At 48.6% G+C, this 9,419-nt stretch overlaps 1 non-coding gene across 1 annotated transcript; it reads left to right on the top strand.

The window, feature by feature from the left end:
• Nucleotides 1-1,066: 1,066 nt before the first annotated feature.
• On the top strand, nt 1,067-1,173 carry LOC147727944 (U6 spliceosomal RNA). The gene has a single exon (XR_015309663.1). It is a non-coding gene; the product is annotated as a U6 spliceosomal RNA (small nuclear RNA).
• The last annotated feature ends 8,246 nt before the right edge of the window (nt 1,174-9,419 follow it).

Here is a 9,419-nt window from a genome sequence, read left to right as displayed (position 1 = left end):
CATGCGTACAGCTGGTGCCGCACATTATCAAACACCAAGCAAGCTTCCTTCACACAGGTGACAATGTCTCAGCAAATACAGCAGAACAGCTGCGCCCTGGGCTTGGAAGTGGTAAATGAACCCTGCACAGGACTGAATGTCTTTGTCTTGCCTTCTGTGAATATATTATTCAAAAAGTGACCTTGAATAGAAAATGGTCTCAGAAATGTTTTTGTGACTGTAAAGACCATACGTCTGCTTTATTAATGTCAAAACTTGCTGCAACATAAAGTGGGTGAGATGTTATTCGCGAAAAAAGACACGCAAATGCATGCCACGCATTAATTGTGATTGCAAGTTTTACGTGCGTTCACATCTAACATTCAGAATACGTGCACCAGAAGGCAGTATTGTGCTGTGTTTTCAGTATTGTGATTTAGCAGCAGCTCACAAATGTTATTGAAAATAATCTGTCAACCCCTTCCATTACCCCCTCATGGGTCCTCCCCGTCCCAGTCCTTACCACGTGAGGCAGTCCTGCCTCCACCCAGCCAATCAAAACGCCAGAAATCCAAAGGTCGAAGGTGACATAAGCCCCTCCCACCCACCGCCATGGCTGTTTTTTTTCTGCTCCGACGGCTGTCGGAACGCTGGTGCTCCCGGTTCCTGCCTCTGTTCCTGTTTGCTTCTGGGTGTTTTTGGCGGTGCCGTGAGTGTATCTTTTGCATTTTTAAATGCTTCTGTTTATGGTCTTTTTCATGTTTTTACCGGCGCGGCCGCTCCGGTCCTCTGGCCGGCCACGCTCCTGTTCTGGGGTCAGGATGCTCCCCGTTCATGTGCTGGGCTGGGGCGGGGAGCCCTCCTGGTGTTCTGGCCCCAGGTCGTTCCGGCGCTGGTGCTTTAGTGCAGTGGCCGGCCCCTGCGGCCATGTTCTTAATATGTGGCTGTGGGTGGAGACTGCAGGGCTGCCCTTTTTTGTTTATTTTCTGTTCTCACATATGAGATTACTGTTTGGGGCAGTGTTTCCTGGAGGTTGCTGGGCACTTCCTTTCTATACCACCACCAATGTGTGTTGGGTGTTTTCCTGGTGCTCGCTTCGGCAGCACATATACTATGCTTGGAGCGATACAGAGTAGATTAGCATGGTCCCTGCACAAGGATGACATGCATATTCGTGAAGCGTTCCATATATGGGGTTTACTCCTTTACTCGCCATGTTTGAGGGGACTTCCTCTCCGGTGCATCCACGGAGCTGTTGCTCTTTGGTATGTCATATGCCTCTGGTGTCACAGGCTATCATGTGCTGAGGGTTCAAGTCCTGCCTATGCTGTCAATGTGACTTGGGATGTTCATTTTCATGCTGTGCTTTGGAAATTTGCATTCTCTTTGTCCACGTAGCATCTTTTGCAGTTTTTCTTGGACTGTTTTGCGCTGTCTGCGCTGCTGGTGCATGCGGCTATGCCATCATCTCTTGTTGGTGGGATCGTGGACGTTTTTTCCCTGTTGGGGTATACATTCGGGGATGGTCCATGAGATTTCTGGCGTTTTGTTGCTGGGTCTTTCTCCCTGTTCATTTGCTCCGGCGGGGTTTATACCCATTTTTTACCGGCCATTTCGTGCTGTCCTGTTGGCTGTACTGGCTGCGGTGTGGCTTGGCATTGCCATGCGGGGTGTTCCTCTCTTTCTGGGGACACGATTTCGCCTGGCGGTTTTGGTCACCTGGTATCCTCCATTTTTCTTCTTTTTTGCACCTTCTCCCTCGGTCTTCGGTGGCTTCTTCCCTGGAGGTCCGGGTTGGGCGGTTGGTGGATTCCGCTCTCAAGAGTTCGTATGCTGCTTCTCCTTTTGGGGTGTGTGCTTGCTCTTTTTCAGTCTGTGCTTTCTTAGGGGTCCCTCCTTCCGGTCCCGGATGGTTGGGCCTTGGCCTCGGCTACCGGGGCGGCGGGGGCTTGTGAGATTTCTCGCTGGCCTGCGTTTTGGTGCTTTGCCGTTCCCCTGGTGCCTTGGTCCTATGCCTGCGTTTTTTGCACTACGTTTGGTTCCCTGCCTCTGCGGCGCCTGCTGCTGCCCCTGAATGTCAGTCCGATATGTTGTGCCCGGGTGGAGTCTCTGTGGCCTGGTGGTTGCATCTCTTCCTCTTCAGGTTATGTGTTCCACTCCTGGTGTTGACCTGCTTGTGGGTCGCCTATCTCCTTTGGTGTCATTGGTCCGGTCTGCTTTGAGAATGGTGATTCCTGTTGGTCGTCATTCTTGGTTGCCGGTTTCCATTCCGGGCTGTCCCCCTTTTAGGCCATTCTTCTTTGGCGTCGGCCAATTTTTTGTCGCTACGCTCTGTGGTGCTGGTTTTGGTGATGGAGTGGGGCCGGGGGTCCTCTTTCTCTCTGTTCCAGGTCCTGGCTCCCGTTGGTCTTTCTGTTCGGTTCTGCCTCCCGGGGCTTTGGTCGGGTTGGTGCGGCTGTGTCCCTTTCGGTTGAGCCCCTTGCAGCCCGGTTTTCCCCTCTTCTTGGTGGGTAATTTTGGCTTCCCTAGGTGTGGGAGTCACCTGTTTTTCTCGATCCCCTCCATCCGGCTGCTCAGAGGTTTGCGGTGGTTGAGTTCCGTTTCCTGTTTTCAGGTGTTTCCTTTCGGTCTCTCTCATGCTCCTCTGGTTTTTTCCACGGTGCTGGCTCCTGCTGTGGGGGTTTGCTGGCCTGGTTCCGGTTTCTGGGGTCGTTTTGGGTCTGGCTGTTCTTTGTCTGGTTCCTGTTCGGGGGCTTCAGTTCCTCGGGACCGGTTTGACGCTTTGCTGGGGGCTGTTTCTCAGTGCTCGCTTCAGCGGCTCGTATGCTTTCTGCTGAGCGTTGCTGGAGGGGGTTGACATGGCTCCTGCGCTGGGATGACACGCTTTTCGTGAGGCGTTCCATATATCCGAATCTGTTCTCTGTCCTGTTGGATCTTCTGCGGGTCCTACTGGGTCTCCCTCCTGCCCTGCTCGGGGTTGGTTTTGTGTCCAGCAGATGGTGGTTGCCTCCTCGGCTGTGGTTCCTTGGGCTCTTGTGCACCTCGTGTCCTTGGTGTTTCTTCTGATGTCTTGTTGGGTCCTTTGTCTTGCTGATTACGAGGCTCTGGTTCCTCTCTCCCCTGGTCTGGTGGCTTTGCTCTCCTGACCTGGTGTGGGGGGTGCATTTCTGCTTTCCTCTCTCCTCTTGTTGTCCTTGGATGCCTGTCCTTGGGTTGGGGGCCCCGTTGGGGTCCTTGGTGGCCGGCCTGTCTGTTGTTCGGGCTGGCGCTCTGGGGGCTCGTTGTTGTTTGGGCCTTCCTGGGGGGTCCCGGTACGTGCCTGTTCCTGCGGGCTTCCCTGTCTTGTGTCTGGGCGGCAACTTCTCTGTTGTCTTTCAGAGGGTCTTGAGAGGCATCCCTGTTACGGCGGTTGGTTTCTTTACTGGATTGGTACTCTGGTTGTGCCTTCTTTTGGTGGCTTAGGCCGCTTCCTGCCGTCCTCTGTTTGGTGCTGTCTGAAGCTTGTTTCGACGGGACATGTCCTTTTGTTGGGACATTGCGTAGGTGCTTGGGACTGTGCGCTGGTGCTTGGAATGGCCCTGCGCTGGGTTGTCTTGCTACTTCGTGTAGCATTCCCTCTGTCTGTTCCTCTGTTCCAGGTCCTTTTGTCTTTGGTTTGGGTCTCTTGGTTTGGTCATTTTTGCTTCCCCTCCTGTTGCTCTTCTCCCCCGGTTTTTGTTCCGGGGTGGTCTGTCCTCGGGGGTTGCTCTCTCGTTTCCTTGGCCTTCGGGTTTTCTGTATACCTTCCCTCCCGTTTTTCTCCTCCCGGGCGCTCTGCGGAGGTTTGGGGGGTGTCGGTGTTGTTGGGTTGGCCTTGCTGTTTTTGGTTTCCGCTCCTGCTGTTGCTGTTGGGAGTCGGATTTGGCCAGCCTCCCTTGCCTCCGGCTCTGCTTCTGGGTCCGCAGCTGTCTTTGCCCTGTCTTTGGCGCTTGCTTCTGACTGCCTGTCTCTTGAGCGGCTGTCTTTGGCGTCTTTGGGCTGTTCTTCTGTGGTGGCCTGTGGCATGTGTTGGTCGCGTTGGCCTTCCGCTCTTTGGAGCTGTGATGCACTTTGGGGCTCTTTTGTTTCCTGGTGCTCTTCTCTTGGTCGGAATCCATGGTGGGGTTCCTGTTTCTGTGCTGGTTTCTCCAGTTTGGGTTTGTTGTTGGGATTTTTCCCCTTCCGCTTTGTCTGCTCGTTGACGGCGGTTTGTGCTTGTCGGGGCGTTGGGGCTTCCTCGGTGGTTGTTGCCCTTTGATGGGTCGGCTTCTTCGGAGCTTTTGCTTCATTGTCCGGGCTCTCCTGTTCTCATTTCTTCTTTGGGCCTTGCCTGCTGTTTTGCATGGTCTGCGGTTGCCCCTTTCATGTCCTTGTTAGTGGTGGACGTGTGGTGGTTGTCCACTGCGGTGTTTTCTTTTGCTGGCCTTCTCTTCCGCTTGTCGGTTGGGTGGGTTGGGCGCCTTGCTCGTTTTGTTTCCTTCTTTGCAGTTTCTGCAGGTTTGAGTAGTTTTGCGGCTTAGATCGGGCTTTTCTGCCTGTTTCTTCGTGTTTCCTTTTGCGGCTGGAGGTGTTGCTTCCTGTTTTGCCTGGTGTGGGGGTTTCTCCCTTTCCCCTTCTTTGGGTGTTCGCGGGGCTCTTCTGTTTTGCCTCCGATGCTCACTACAGTCTCGGGTTTCTCCTAACCTGTTTGTCTCCTGTGGGTTCTGTGCCTGCTTCCTGTGCTGATGGGGCGGGGTCTCTTTCCTGGTGCTTTGTGGGGCGGCCTTTTGGCGGTCCCGTCATACTTTTGTGCGACATTCTCGGCTTGATGTTTTTCTTGCCTCTTCTGACGATTTCTGTTGGCGTCTTGTACGCTGCTGTTCGTCGATGCTTTCTTGTTTGAAGTTTTGTACTTTTGCATGGATCCCTGGTGTCCTGCATTTTTTCTTCTTGATTTTCTGCTTGTGAGTTCCTCACGTGGTAAGGACTGGGACGGGGAGGACCCATGAGGGGGTAATGTCTTATTACTTACCGGTAATCTTCATTACCCCGATTAGGGTCCTCCCCGTCCCAGTCCTCTTCCCTCCCTCCCTCCCGCTGTGTTTGTGTCTGAGTCTTGTTGATAACAGGCATGGCGGTGGGTGGGAGGGGCTTATGTCACCTTCGACCTTTGGATTTCTGGCGTTTTGATTGGCTGGGTGGAGGCAGGACTGCCTCACGTGGTAAGGACTGGGACGGGGAGGACCCTAATCGGGGTAATGAAGATTACCGGTAAGTAATAAGACATTAATTGTAAGTGAGCTACTGTTTTGATCTAAACAACATTTTTTAAGAATGTTGCCTGGCTTTAAAAAATATGACACCAACATTTCTTTGTAAAATATCTGTGCAAACATCACCCTTAGTAAAATTATATCAAAAGAACATTAAGCAGATTTACAATTACTGGCGCATCCCTGCATATCAGCAGGGATGCGCCAGAAATTGTGCGCTGCAGCTCCGCCACCCTGGATGCGCCGCATTTACAATGCGGCGCACCATGGGCAAAAACGGCACAGATGGTTCACGCATTGCTGGCACATTGCTGGAGTTGCGTCGCAAGCGCGACGCAGCTCCAGCAAGGCTTAGGGGGCTCTATCGCCACAATGCTGACTCAATCCTTATGCCTGCTTCAAGCAGGCGCAGGGTTTTGACGCAGCATGGGCCCAAAAGTGACTGAGTGAAATCTTGTAGGTTTCCCTCAGCCACTTTTGGGAGGCGTTCCTGCGCTGGAACGCCCCCCGCTGCGATGGAACGCCTCCTTCTGGCGCAGGGCTTTACAGCGTGACGCATCTGGGAGATGCGTCACGTTGTAAATACCCCGCACCATGGGGCATCTTTTGCGCCGCCGCTGCATCACAAAAGTGACGCAACAGCGGCGTAAAAGAGGCGCAAGAGGCTTGTAAATCTGCCCCATTGTATTTAAACAATCACGTTTAAGAATAATTCAAGGTCATCAGGGCAGGTTTGTTTGCAGAACACAGCTTGTTCAGGCAGAACGTTGGGAAGGCTATCAGTGGCCCCTTGAAAGGCTGGGGCCCTGGACCAGTGCCCACTTTGCCTTTGCCTTAAAACGTCTCCGCGGAAAAGGTAGCTGGGTATAAATTACATCTCACCAAATCAGAGTTGCTCAGCATCACTGTTGCCCTTGTAAATTAAAAGGTTAACCTCCCAAACTCTTTTCGAATGGGCAACCACATTGTTAAATATTTAGGATCAAAGATGATACCAGACCCACAACTCCTTAATGCACTTTGTAATAATTACAGAAGCTGTTCCTCCATTTTTCTGACATGGTTAGGCAGGATGAATACACCAAAAATAGATGATCTACCAAAAAGTTTTTACCTCTTTCAGGCACTTCTGATGAAGTTTCCCAAAGAGTTTTTTTTAACAAACTAAAAATGAGCATAACACACTACATATGGCAAGGCAACAAAGCTGGGTTAGCCCATACATTATATGTCTTCCCAAATTAGCAGCGGGATCACCCCTCTCTAATTTCTTACTATCTTAGAGAGCGGCCCAACTGAGAGGGATTACACAGGGGTCCCCAAGACAGAGATAAAAATACTTTTTTGTTTTTAATTTCAAAGTATTTTATTATTACTTTTATAGTCAAGACATTAGCATTTCTGTTACAAGGTTAGCCAATCATAGCTGTAGTTTGTACACATTGTTAACCATCACTTCGAAAAACATGCTTAGCTAACCCCACCTGACGTGGGGAAGTGAGAATAAGAAAAAAAAAGAAAAAAAAGGTGATAGAAAAAAGCAGAGCAGAATGAGTCAGGACCATAGTGGGACCTTATCTGGAAACCGAAAAGAGACAACCATCCTCAAGCATGCATAAGCACTCCTGCTAGCACGACCTTAGCAGTATGGGACATACTTTTGACATAGCCAAATCTGACCACCTTCTCATTACTGTAAATACCCCTACATCAAAACTCACTTTTACCCCAGCTCTAGAGCAGGACCTTTTCAATAACTGGAAACGGGGCAACTGTTTAACCATGTCTGAGATGTTCTAGGGATAAGACATTTGGCTCATGCGAGAGGAAGTACAACTTAGACGAAAATGAACAACATCACTGTGCCCAATTAAGGCACTGGATTGTGCAACCAGGTATGAAAGAAGCGAACACCAGAGAGCTTACCCCAATATAGACATTTGTGAAATTGGCCACAGGTTCAAGGGGCCTTATAACTAATTTTGTAATTTGTTACCAAAAGCCTTGTGTGAAGTCCAATCCATAGGAGATCCAGAGAGTCACAAAGACAAGGTGTGGAAGCAGTAAAATGCTTTAAGGAATGCTTATTCATTTGTAGAAGAAACTCAATCTACAGCTTACCTGGGATACCCGTCAGTAATAGTCCTTTCACAGTTCCAACAATCTAAAGTAAACATTTTACATGGAACAACTCATAGAGGGAATGGGAGGGGAAAAGGGAACATGAAGAATGTACCAAGGAGAAGAGGGGAGAATAAGGCACTAACAACAACTGCACATTGCCACACCTTGCCCACTGCTATGCATCCATGAAAGGCTTACTGGAATACCATCCTGACAGGGGAAATAAGAAATAAGACAATGGGAGATTCAATGGCATAATGTTACTAAAAATTGTGATAAAATTCTTGGTAATGAAACACACTACAAGGTATCCTAGATTGATAAACCTGCATGCACTCAAACTTCACAAATATCTGTCAAGACACAGCACCCTCTGCTGGATGGGATGAGGAGTGACAGGAGATTTATCTGGTGGACTGCCCACATATTTAGCCTTTAGGATGGGAATTGTAGCTGTCACAAGAAAAAAAGATCAGGCTTCCCATTTCTATTGATTTATAACATGTACTGTTTGGCCTGCACACACCTATATATAAAAAGATCAATCAAAACGGATCGTCTTCTTGCATGGATTTTTCTTGGATTAGAAAAAACTACAATAGCCACCCCTTGGGAAAGGAAAGTGCCCCCAACATTATCGCTCTGACGTTTAAGACTTTGGAATCTATTGGCTATGGAAAAACTATCAGCTCACTGTCTGAAATTATATATATATATATACAGTATGATTTGATTTGGCACCTGTATGCGAATATTTATCAAAAGGCATTTCCAGGCTTCCTTACTGTCACCAGCTGAGATCATTGCATCTCTTCCTCTATTAATATCGAGGCGAAGCTGGGACACTAGCATTGTGATAATTGAAACATGAAGAAATTGGAGAACCTGGTAAAATAGAAACAGGAGGTATACAATACATCTGACACCGACATTGACCCAGGCCCAATAGACCTTGATGGAATATCTACATGGATATAAAGGAGGTCACTAGGTATATTACATTTTTTTGTTTGTTTTAGGATATGAGAAGGGGGGGATAAAGAAAAAAGTAAAGCCTGTTCGTTAAAACAGTTTACTGTAATGTTCATATCTGAGTACTTATTTTCAGTATTCTTGAGACATTACATATGTTATATGCAATATAAGGTGCTTATAAACTCAATAAATTCGTCTATATTCAATTTAGGAATGCAAGTACAGAGATGGTGGTGCACTCTTCCTTGCATGCCACCATCTCTATGTTACAGCAAATCACGCATAATAATTATTCATTAGTCCTGTGATGCTATGTGGCAGAAGATTTTACAATGCGATTTAGACAACCTAGGTTGTACCGCAAAATCAGAGACAGGTCGCAAAAAGTGGGTGCACAATTTGAGGACACTTTTTGCAATCACTCTCTTAGTACATTGGGCCCCCATGCCTTGAAGCTGGAAATGTAGTTACCTTTTGTTTCTAGGGGAGAATTGGAAATGAAAAGTTAATGTAAGAAAGTACCTCTGTTTGTATGCTCACCCCTACATTTTTGGACTGAAGCTGCTGGTTTTTTGACCACCTCTGATAGGTAAATGTGAGTAACATTGCTCCTTTGTGTAGGTAAACAGACTGGCATTTGTCCCAAAAGAGGGGAAACCTGCTAAGGCACCAGTTTTCCAGGACGGATGGCTAATTACTGGACACACCTCAGAGGTGTGCCCATAGCTCCAACCCAGGGAAGAAAGGTCTCGACATTTTGTATTTCAGAAAAGGGATGCACTCTGGGATTGTTTAGTGTAAAACTCACATGAGATGATGTAAGAGTGGGTAGGGTTGCCCTGTGAGAATTGTAGCCCATTTGGCCAGGAAGTCCTCCCTTCACAGAAAGTCGAAAATGGCATCAAGTGGAATCTGTGGCTACCAGCCTCACAACACTGCTGGACTCAGAAAATATGGAAATAGACTGCACCTGCTGAAACTGTGAACCTCAGAAAGAAACTGCATAAAGGACAACTGCTCCTGCTGCAGCTGCTGAATCAAGGCAGGGCTTCAGATAGAGAAAGGTCTGCT

This window comes from Lissotriton vulgaris, chromosome 3_1, assembly GCF_964263255.1.
Source record: "Lissotriton vulgaris chromosome 3_1, aLisVul1.2, whole genome shotgun sequence".
NCBI classification, from domain to species: Eukaryota; Metazoa; Chordata; class Amphibia; order Caudata; family Salamandridae; genus Lissotriton; species Lissotriton vulgaris.
Note: the sequence above shows the minus strand (reverse complement) of the source record. Positions and strands in the feature narration are given on the sequence as shown.